General features: G+C 47.6%; 1 long non-coding RNA gene across 1 annotated transcript; it reads right to left on the reverse strand.

Moving 5' to 3' along the window:
• Window positions 1-4,536: 4,536 nt before the first annotated feature.
• LOC122983356 lies at window positions 4,537-5,966 on the reverse strand. Its single transcript, XR_006403660.1, has 3 exons — window positions 5,433-5,966; window positions 4,995-5,148; window positions 4,537-4,787 (listed from the first exon to the last, which is right to left on the reverse strand). It is a non-coding gene; the product is annotated as an uncharacterized LOC122983356 (long non-coding RNA).
• Window positions 5,967-10,164: the final 4,198 nt, after the last annotated feature.

The following is a 10,164-nucleotide window of genomic DNA, read 5'->3' on the forward strand; positions in this document are numbered from 1 at the left end:
GCTGGGGCATCTGGGGGCCTGCCAAAAGCCATCTCTGCTGGCGTGCGCAGTTCTCGCCCTAACATGAGCAGGGCAGGTGTGCATAAGGTTGAATCTTGCACAGCCGACCTGTAGGCCAATAGGACAAGGGGAAGGTGCATGTCCCAATCACGCTGATGCTCTGTAGTGAGGATTGCAAGTTGTTTCGCCAGAGTTCGGTTAAACCGTTCAACTAGTCCATCACTCTGGGGGTGTAAAGGTGTAGTTCGAGTCTTTTGCATGCCCAGCCGGTCACACATAGCAGAGAACACAGCCGACTCAAAGTTCCTTCCCTGGTCGCTGTGGATGACCTCAGCTGCCCCGAACCTGGCGAACATGCCCTCCACTAGAGCATCAGCAACAGTCTCCGCCTCCTGATCTGGTATGGCATAGGCCTCAGGCCATTTTGTGAAATAATCCATGGCAGCCAAAACATACCGATTCCCTTTATCTGTGCGGGGGAATGGGCCCATTATGTCTACTGCCACCCTTTCCATAGGAGCCCCCACCGCCAGCTGCTGGAGCTGGGCACGAGACTGCTCCGGGGGCCCTTTATGTGCAGTACAGAGGTCACAGCGGCGGCAGAAGTCCTCAACATCTCTCCTGAGCTGACCCCAGTAGAAACTCTGCCGGAGTCGACGAAGGGTTTTTGAGACCCCAAAGTGTCCTGCTCCAGTTGTGCCATGAGAGGCTTTTAGCACCGACTCTCTCAGTGCCCTGGGGACTACTACCTGCCACCTCTCTTCTCCTGTGGCTGGCTCTCTCCAGGCTCTTTGAAGCACTCCATCCTTCACTTGGAGAGCCTCAAATTTTGAGACCAGTCCTTTGGTGGCAGGTGAGCATCCTGCAACCTCATTCCACCGCGGCTTTTGTCCTGACTCCACCCACTGCAAAACAGGCTGTAAGTCAACATCCCTTTCCTGCTGTACCTTCCACTCCGTGGAGTCCACAACCTGTGCACCTCTACAGAACAGCCTGTTTCCATTAAGCTCTTCCTCCATACCAAGCTCTTTCTCCCGAGCCTCTCTCTTTTCACAGTACCGGCAGCCATCAGAAGCACAGGGGCGCCGAGACATGGCGTCAGCGTTGGTATGGCGAGCTCCAGCCCTGTACTCCACTTTAAAGACGTACGGTGCCAATTCCTCTAGCCAGCGTGCAATCTGCCCTTCTGGCTCCCTGAAGGACATTAACCATTGGAGGGCTGCATGGTCAGTTCGGACTGTGAAGGGAAGGCCGCAGAGATAGTACCTGAAGTGTCTTATTGTTCTCACAATAGCAAGGAGCTCTCTGCGTGTCACACAGTAGCGTCGTTCAGCTTTGTTGAAAGTTTTACTGAAGTACGCTATTACCTTCTCCCCCTCCGGTCCCACCTGGCTCAGCACCGCACCCATCCCAACATCACTGGCATCAGTATCCAGTACAAAAGGCAAATTGGGGTCTGGGGGGGTGAGGATGGGAGACTCTGTCAGGGCCTTCTTCAAAGAGCTGAAGGCTTGTTCACAGTCAGAAGTCCAGGCAAAATCACAGTCTTTCTGTTGCAGACGGAACAGAGGGGCAGCTATACAAGAGAAGCCACGCACAAACCTCCTGTAGTAGGATGCCAGCCCAAGGAAGCTTTTCAGCTCTCTCACATTAGCGGGGACTGGCCAGTCCTTCACTGCCCGCACTTTCTCCTCCAATGTGTTGATGCCCTCCTCCCCAACTCTGTGGCCCAAAAACTCTAGTTCTTTTCTCATGAAGCAGCACTTGTCTGGGTGTAGCTTCAGTCCTGCAGCTGCTATTCGATGTAGAACTCGCCGCAGGGCCCCTAAGGCGGTCTGAAAGGAGCTGCCGTGGACCAGGATGTCGTCCAGGTATACCAGACATTCCTGCCGGGGAATGTCTGCCAACACCTTTTCCATCAGCCGTTCAAAGGTGGCTGGTGCGTTGCATAGGCCACAACAGAGGACTTTAAACTGCCATAATCCCCTCCCCGTACAGAAAGCTGTCTTTGGCCTGGCTGAGGGGCTCAGGGGCACCTGCCAATACCCGCAACGTAGGTCCAAAGAGGAAAACCAGGATGACCCGGACACCAAGTCGAGGCACTCATCAATGCGGGGCAGTGGATATGAGTCCTTCCTGGTCACGCTATTTAGCGGCCTGTAGTCCACACAGAATCTCATTTTTGGACTCTTTTTTTTGTTGACCATCACGACTCCCGAGGCCCAGGGGCTGTCAGAGGGCTCGATGATGCCGGCCTCCAGCATCTCATCTATTGCATCGTCTGCAGCTGACTGATGTGCCAGGGGAAGGCGCCGTGGGCGTGTCTTAATGGGTTGTGCATCCCCTGTGTCAATTTCGTGTTGCACTAAGTGTGTCAGCCCCACTTCTTCCTCTGACAGTGCAAAAATGTCCTTAAATTCCACCAACAGCTGCCATAGCTCTTCCCGCTGATCAGGTTCCAGGTTAACGCTGCTGCGTTCCCACACCTCTTTAACTGCTGCCAGTCTGTCCACCTGCCCTCCCGCTGTTGGTGGCTTGATAGGGGCAGGTGGCTGTATATCAGCTGTGGCATGGGGGGTAGGGGCAAGAGGTGCAGGAAGGGGTGGGGGGCTTGAACGTGCCTCTACTGTTCTCACGGTTGGCAGCTGTGGTTCAACAGTTTGAGCAGGGTGTACCATTGCGACTATGGGACCCCCTGGGAAAGCCAGTGTGTTCTTCCCCAGGTCCAACACACACTGGGCAGCCCGCAGAAAGTCCAGTCCTATTATGCAGGGGTCCTGCACTGCCGCGACCCACACCCTAAAGGTCACCGCTAGCCCCCCCACCTGAATAACCACCACCCATCTTCCCAGCATAGGCGTTAACTCACCAGTCACAGTCCTTAGCCTCACAGCAGTAGGTATCAACTGTGTCCCCACTGGGACCATGTCAGGTCTCAACAGCGTAGCAGTGGAGCCAGTGTCAACAAGGGCAGTGCATGGAGCCCCCGCCAGGGTGACAGGGACATGGCAAAAATCCCCTGCGTGGGTCCAACCCACCACCCTTGCGGACTCAGTGGTGTCATCTGCCTGCAGGGGGTCTAGAGTCTCGCTCCCCCGTTCAAGCTTCTGGGCTCTGTCTACCAGGGAGGAGGTAGGGTGGGACATAGGGGCAGGGGTCTGTGCCGTCCCGCTTACACAGACCCTGGGTCGTTTCCCTGAACATCGATACGTTTGGGGCACCGCACACTGATATGGCCAGCCTGGCCACATACCCAGCAAACAGGGGCTCCTCTGCGAGGACGGGTGTTGCTGTGTGGTGATTGCAGTGACACAGCACGGATCATTTCAGTCAATTCAGCCACCCATGCAGGTTTTTCTTGACCTGGGCCCTCCTGTACCACGGATCTCACAACATGGCTGCCCCCATTAAAGTCGCTTTCAGGCGCCCCTCCTACGACCTCTCTCTCCAACGCCAGCTCTAGCGCCTCCTGCAGAGTGCAGGGATGTGCCAGCTGAGTCTGGATGCGCAGCTCCCTTGGGGTTATGGCTCGAATGAACTGGTCCCTTGCCAGCTCGCACTGTACCTCAGCGGGCATGTGGGCATATGCTCTCCTTGCCAGGGTCTCAATGTCATTAGCCAATACACGGAGCGGTTCACCCGGTTGCCTCTGCCTGCTTGACAGCTCCGAACGCAGGACACCAGGCTGGCAGCATTGTCCAAACCTCCGTTGCAGCGCCCCAACTTAGGCTCCGTAGTCAGCTCTCTCAGCTGGGCTGAGGAGCAGCAAACATGTCAGTGCTTCTTCAGTAAGACACATGGCCAGCTGGAACGCCTTTTTCTTTCCAGACCAGCCTGCAGCCTGTGCTAACAGTTCGAATTGTGCATGGTAGGCCTCCCAGTTCGCCTTACCGGAGTATTTTGGCGTTTTCACTTGGAGCAGGTCACAGTTGCCGCCAATTCCGGTGCGCGCCTCCAAGCCTGGTGAGTCGAAGCCGGCAGCAGCAGCCATGTCTCTCGCTGTCCGTCTCAGGTGAGCGACATGCTCCGAGGTGCGGCCATACTCGTTCACATAATTAGGCTCACCCGCACGCCAGCTGTCCATAAGCACCTCCTCCTTGACTTTCGGACGGGTCCCGGTCCGGTCCCGCTGCGCCGCCATCACCTTAGACTGTAGCAGGCAGCCGAGTCCAACTAGCTGCTAACGGTGAGTAGCCAGGGAAGCTCCGGTGGTTTAACTTCTGACACCAAATGTAGCGTCCGCCAGGACGTGTTCAAATAACAGGCAACTGATCGGCACTGTACCGTTTATTTAGCTGAACAAGATGGGTTACTGTTGGCCGTAACCACGCCAAAAAAACAACAATAATGTAACTCGAACTCACAGAACTGTAGCTGCTGTCACTCGCGCCTCTCCTCTCTCCCTCACTCTCCTCCTCGCGCACGCGCACACGCACACTCACATCCCTGCCCCTCCCCTACTCACTCCCTCTTAACATGTGGCTACCAACAAACGCTTAACAGTACAAGAACATTAACAGGGTCGCTACAATATATATATATATATATATATATATATATATATATATATATATATATATATATATATGTACATATATATATATAGAATGAAAGAGACAGAGCTTACCAATGACAACTTTTCTCAAGATCAGCTGCTGGACAGATATTTTATCATTCACCCCCCTCCAGTTCATCTGGGTTGCAATAGTAGTTGCAAAGGTTGCTTTCATAACCCTCCAGACTGTGTCTCTCAGGTTGAAGCCTCCAATTAATCCCAGGCAGGCCATCTAAATGAAACAAACAATGTTTCCAAACATAGTGCTAGTAAGTAAGCATGGATTGAATGTATAACACAAGTTCTGACTTACACATGTTCATTGATGTAATATTGTGCAACAACTGAAAACCTACATATCTACAAATACCATAATGAAATCTAAGTGATTATCAACCATACATTTGCACTCAAGTCTGGGTAAAATCTTAATAGTTACCAGTTTAGACTTGTGGCTAGGGTCTGCTTCCAACTCTGCCTCCAGGCACTGGAGAGCCTCATTGGTTTGGGATCTTACTGTTCAACATGGTGTCATCATTATTTTCATGACCAGGGTGGTGAGATGTCTGCAGAATTCCAAGGATCCTTTTTTGCTGGTCAAGAATCATCTCGTTTAGTTAAAAATTTCCCTCATCACAGCTGCAGGAAATACTAGTGTAAGTTAACTCATAATTCATTTTGCTACAACAGCAGAGTTTATTCAACAGGGATGAGATGAAATATGTCCACACTCTGGAGTAAGAAGCGTAACACAGGAACAGCAGCATAACATTGTTCTTGCTGCACTCTAAAGATCTAGAGACCATTTTCTTTTAGTATGTTTTTCCGTTAACATTTAAACAATAACCAACATTTGCAACAGTAATTAAGGACATACTTTGAAGCGGAGGGTTTCTTCTTGGGACAGAGTCTGCATCCATCGCTGAGTCATCACACTCGGTCTGCACTGCTGTAGAGTGACATGGGCACTGATATATTTTTGACAAGAAACTTCCTGAAGTGTGGGCTGTAGGAGGCTGGTAGAAAGATGACTAGTGCAGAGATTATTGGCAAAAGACAAAAAGAAAAATATAGTGAGCAGAGATAGGAGAACACCAGCCCCCATCCCAGTTTTTATAAAAGATCTGCATGATTCACATTGGGGTCCCATTTTTGGTGGAAATATCCCAGTAGCTGAAGAATCATGTACCTGCTGGTGGCTTCATGGAGAGTGGGCTGTAGGTAGCTGACTGGCAGACTGGTAGAACGATGGCTATTGCCAAGATGCGATTGGCAAAAGACAAAAAGCAGAAAAATATAGTGAGTACATGGTTTGTTGTGGATCTGCATGATTCACATGGGGTCCCACATTTAGGTCAAAATAGCCCAAAATCCAGATTCATCCAGTGGAATCACATACGGTTGTCAAGTCGGTGGTCCATACACCGACTTGACAACCGTATGTGATTCCACTGGACCATATAACCATACACAGCGTGCTGACATGCTACGTGCTACGGTAAGCGTATTGTGTCATTTCCGGTTGCCGACTGTGTCTACTGATAGCGTTGTTGCTGCTCTCAACTCAGTTGATTTTGCTATATATCACATTACTGTAGATTAATACCTGCTGTATATTTAAACTTTCGCTAGTTCTACACAAGCATTCTCAGCGCTTTTCTCTTAGCGACTTTTCTCGCCAATCGCACAGATGTTAGTTATTTTAGCTCTGCAGCTAGCATTAGCAGTTAGCGATGGCTTCTCTCTCTCCCTCTCGTTCTCCTGCTCTCTCTTGCTCGGTGTGTCAAATATTCCTCTGCCTCCTTTAGTGATAGTGGTACCTATAATAAGTGTAGTTTATTTGCAGTGCTGGAGGCGAGGCTCAGTGAATTGGAAGCGCGGCTCCGCACCATGGAAAAATAACCAGTAGCTAATGTAGTTAGCCAGCCCCCAGTAGCCGGTGCGAGCCGACCTAGTGTAGCTCCCACCCCCCCAGTACTTCCCGAGCAGCCAGGAAGCCAGGGTGGCTGGGTGACTGTCCAAAGGAAGCATAGCCCTAAGCAGAAGCCCACGGTTCACCACCAACCAGTTCGCATTTCAAACAGGTTTTCCCCCCTCAGTAACACACCTGCTGAGAAACCAACTCTGATTATTGGCAGCTCCATAGTCAGAAACATGAAGTTAGCGACACCAGCAGCCATAGTTAAATGTATTCCTGGAAACAAAAGAACAGTCATTCATAAAAATCTAGTAAAAATTAAAACCACTACTGCAATAGTACAACAAAATAAGATAATTAAATGTGGACTCTTGAACATCTCTGTCATCTAAAGCTATATTAGTAAATGATTTAATCTCAGATCATCATATTGATTTATTTTGTCTTACTGAAACCTGGCTGTGTCATGAAGAATATGTCAGCCTAAATGAATCCACTCCCCCCAGTCATATTAATACTCACATTCCTCAAGACACTGGCCGAGGAGGAGAAGTTGCAGCCATTTTCCACTCAAGCCTAATCATCAACCCTAGACCTAAATTTAATTATAACTCATTCAAAAGCCTTGTTCTTAGTCTCTCTCAGCCAACCTGGAAAACTTTACAGCCAGTTCTATTTGTTATAGTGTACCGTCCTCCTGGCCGTTACTCTGAATTCCTATCTGAATTCTCAGAGTTTTTATCAAACTTAGTCCTTAGTACAGATAAAGTAATTATAGTAGGTGATTTTAATATTCATGTGGACGTCGATAATGATAGTCTCAGTACTGCTTTTATCTCATTATTAGACTCAATTGGCTTCTCTCAGTGTGTAAATAATCCCACTCAATCCCCACTGTAGGTGGCTGACTAGTAGGCCGGTAGGGAGAAGACTAGTGAGCTGATGAGTGGGCTACAGGTGATCAAATGGCTTTTTGTGGCGTCTTTATACGAGGTGATGGTTCCAGGCCTCTGACAGTGTGTGTGTGTGTGTGTGTGTGTGTGTGTGTGTGTGTGTGTGTGTGTGGGTGTGTGTGTGTGTGTGTCTCCTATTGGCATATCCAGAATACTGATACAGACAAATTCACAGTAACAAAATCCCATTTGCTTATTAGCTAGAGAAATGCACACAATTGAAGGAGGGAAATAAAACAACTGACTTACATAATTCGCCTAGGCTTTTTGCCACTATCTGCATCTGAATAAATGCCTGAGAATATATCTGCCTCAGGTAGTTTTTTCTGGCATCCTCATATTTTTCTGGAAAAATCAAATGACTAAGCATTTTACTCAGCCTAAAAAAAGCCAATCAAAAAGTCAATATTAAATGGTAACACAATAAGCCATCGCATAATGGGTACATTTTTGATACTGTATGAACTACACTTACCTGTTGTATAGAGAAGCTTAATTCTATATTTTTTCCGCTTCTTCTGTGGTTGCAGTTTTGTTTTCACAGCCTTTTTGAGGTTCTCGCCTCTTAGGTTAGGCCAAGCACACTGCCCCCCATTTCTCCAGATGTCAGGCACCACTTCTACCTCATTTGTTTGCAAAAATAAGACCACAAGGAACATGTCTAAAAAAACAACAACAAAAAAAAACAAAACAAAAAAAACTATGTACAGAGCATGAGTTTAAAACTGCAATACCTACTAGAGGGAGACAGACACAGAATACAGATAGCATTAAAAAAGAGCCCCATAGAACTACAAGCTACAAGGGATAATTGGAGGAGCAGAGTTTCACGTCAGGCTGGGATTTGTCAAAAAGTGGCTATAAAAGAGATAAGTCAAGAGAATCAGCAACTTAAAGAACACATTCTGCATCTAGCTCATGTAGCAGGTAAACTCCAGTTGTCACCAGCTATCAAACAGATGATAGACCAACTGCAAAGAAAGGAGCATGTCCTCCTGGTATGTTCAGGAACGTAGGGTGCACAGTACCAGACAAGGACTTCAGATTACCCCCATGATGGATAGTCAACAGTCTGCTCACCGTGACCCAGCCTGCTCACCGTGACCCAGCCCAGCAGCTTCATGACAGCCACTTGCTCCTCTTATGCATTGTATTCCAAGACAACACTAATCTGGTATGATGAGCTTCTTACTTTTTGCTCTGTTATCATGTGTCCCCCTGATCTTGTAACCATACAGGCTCTTGATTTCACACTAATTTGGATATGTACTGTGAAAAGAAAGTGAACACTTTTTTGATAAGTTATCATACATACTTACCAGCTCTACCATTTCCAGATTTGCCCATCACAACTCCTCCCACATTCAGTCCTTGATGTCATCATGAATTTTTGTTGTATGTAACAATGGTACAACAACAAACTTGTCGTGGAAGGGCCTGACATACTTCTTAATATTGTCACCTAACACTGTGGTTTTCAAGTCACTGGAGAGACTGCTCACTACAAAAATTCCTAAGTCACATGAATTCATTGGATAGTCAAAGAAAGAGCTTCTATGTCTGTACTCCCTGTAGACCAGGTGTATTTTGACTCCACTAAGTATGATGTTCACAACTATAGCAATACTGTTTTGTATCTCAAGGCAATTATCACCTTCTGTTGTTTTAATGACTGAGCCACCAAACACAGCTTCTTGAAACTGATAAACCACCACAGAAAATATCAGTGGGCATCAGTGGAATTTTTCCTTCCCTTTTCCCTTCTGAGGACCCTTTTCAAACAGTCATCTTGTGTATTGTGGTGGGCATCTATTTCAGACAGACGACAAATTATTTGGGACAGAGGATCGTGTGGCAAGTTTTCTGACAAGTTTTTTAAGCTTGCCCAAGTAATTCTCAAGGGGAAAAGTGGAAAATTGCTGCTTCACATCAGAGATATGTACTAATCCATGCACATCATAACCCACAAATTCGGGACCATACAATTGACTGAAGTGTTCGACAAAGGACACTAGACAAGTATGAGCAAAGTCATTCGACAGAATGCAGAATTGTGGACTGAGAAGAATATAAGCAGCAACTGACAGCAGCATAACATTACTGTATGTCGGTGAAGCCAGGACATTGTGAAGTACTACTGGACCAGTATACAACAAGAACTGCCGCAGCTCGGTGGCTTTCCACCTCAGTCTCTCAGCCAGTGTTCTTGGCTTTCATGTAAAATCAAAAGGATTGAAGGCCTTCAATCCAACCAGTGAATCCGGTATTACTTGACCCTGCCGGGAGGAGAAAGAAACACAGAGTGGCCCTGAACTTAACCAAAGATCCAAAAGTCTCTGCATTACCCCAAGACACGCAAGATGCATATAGTCATGAGGAAAAGTACCAACCATATCAACAGATGTATCTATCAGAGGGGACTTTCCAGTGTGATGATCTTCATCTGTCATTTGTCTGAAAGAGAGGTCTGTCCTACATGAGGCATCATTCTCAGGACAGGTCATTCTCTTCTTCATATACAGGCCAGTTTGGATACATTTACCACAGCATCATTATTAGATAGATAGGGGGTGCACACTGAACAGAAGTCGGGAGACTCAGTAGCCACACATTTCTCCGTTCTCCATTTCTCTTTTTAGCGTCTTCAGGTTAGGTTATCCCATTGTTGCTAACTTTGGAGCTAACCCCTTTTACTTTTCCAACTCTTGGGGAAACAACAGATGTGACTTTTCTTGGTC

Source organism: Thunnus albacares, chromosome 6 (assembly GCF_914725855.1).
Source record: "Thunnus albacares chromosome 6, fThuAlb1.1, whole genome shotgun sequence".
In the NCBI taxonomy this organism is placed as follows: Eukaryota; Metazoa; Chordata; class Actinopteri; order Scombriformes; family Scombridae; genus Thunnus; species Thunnus albacares.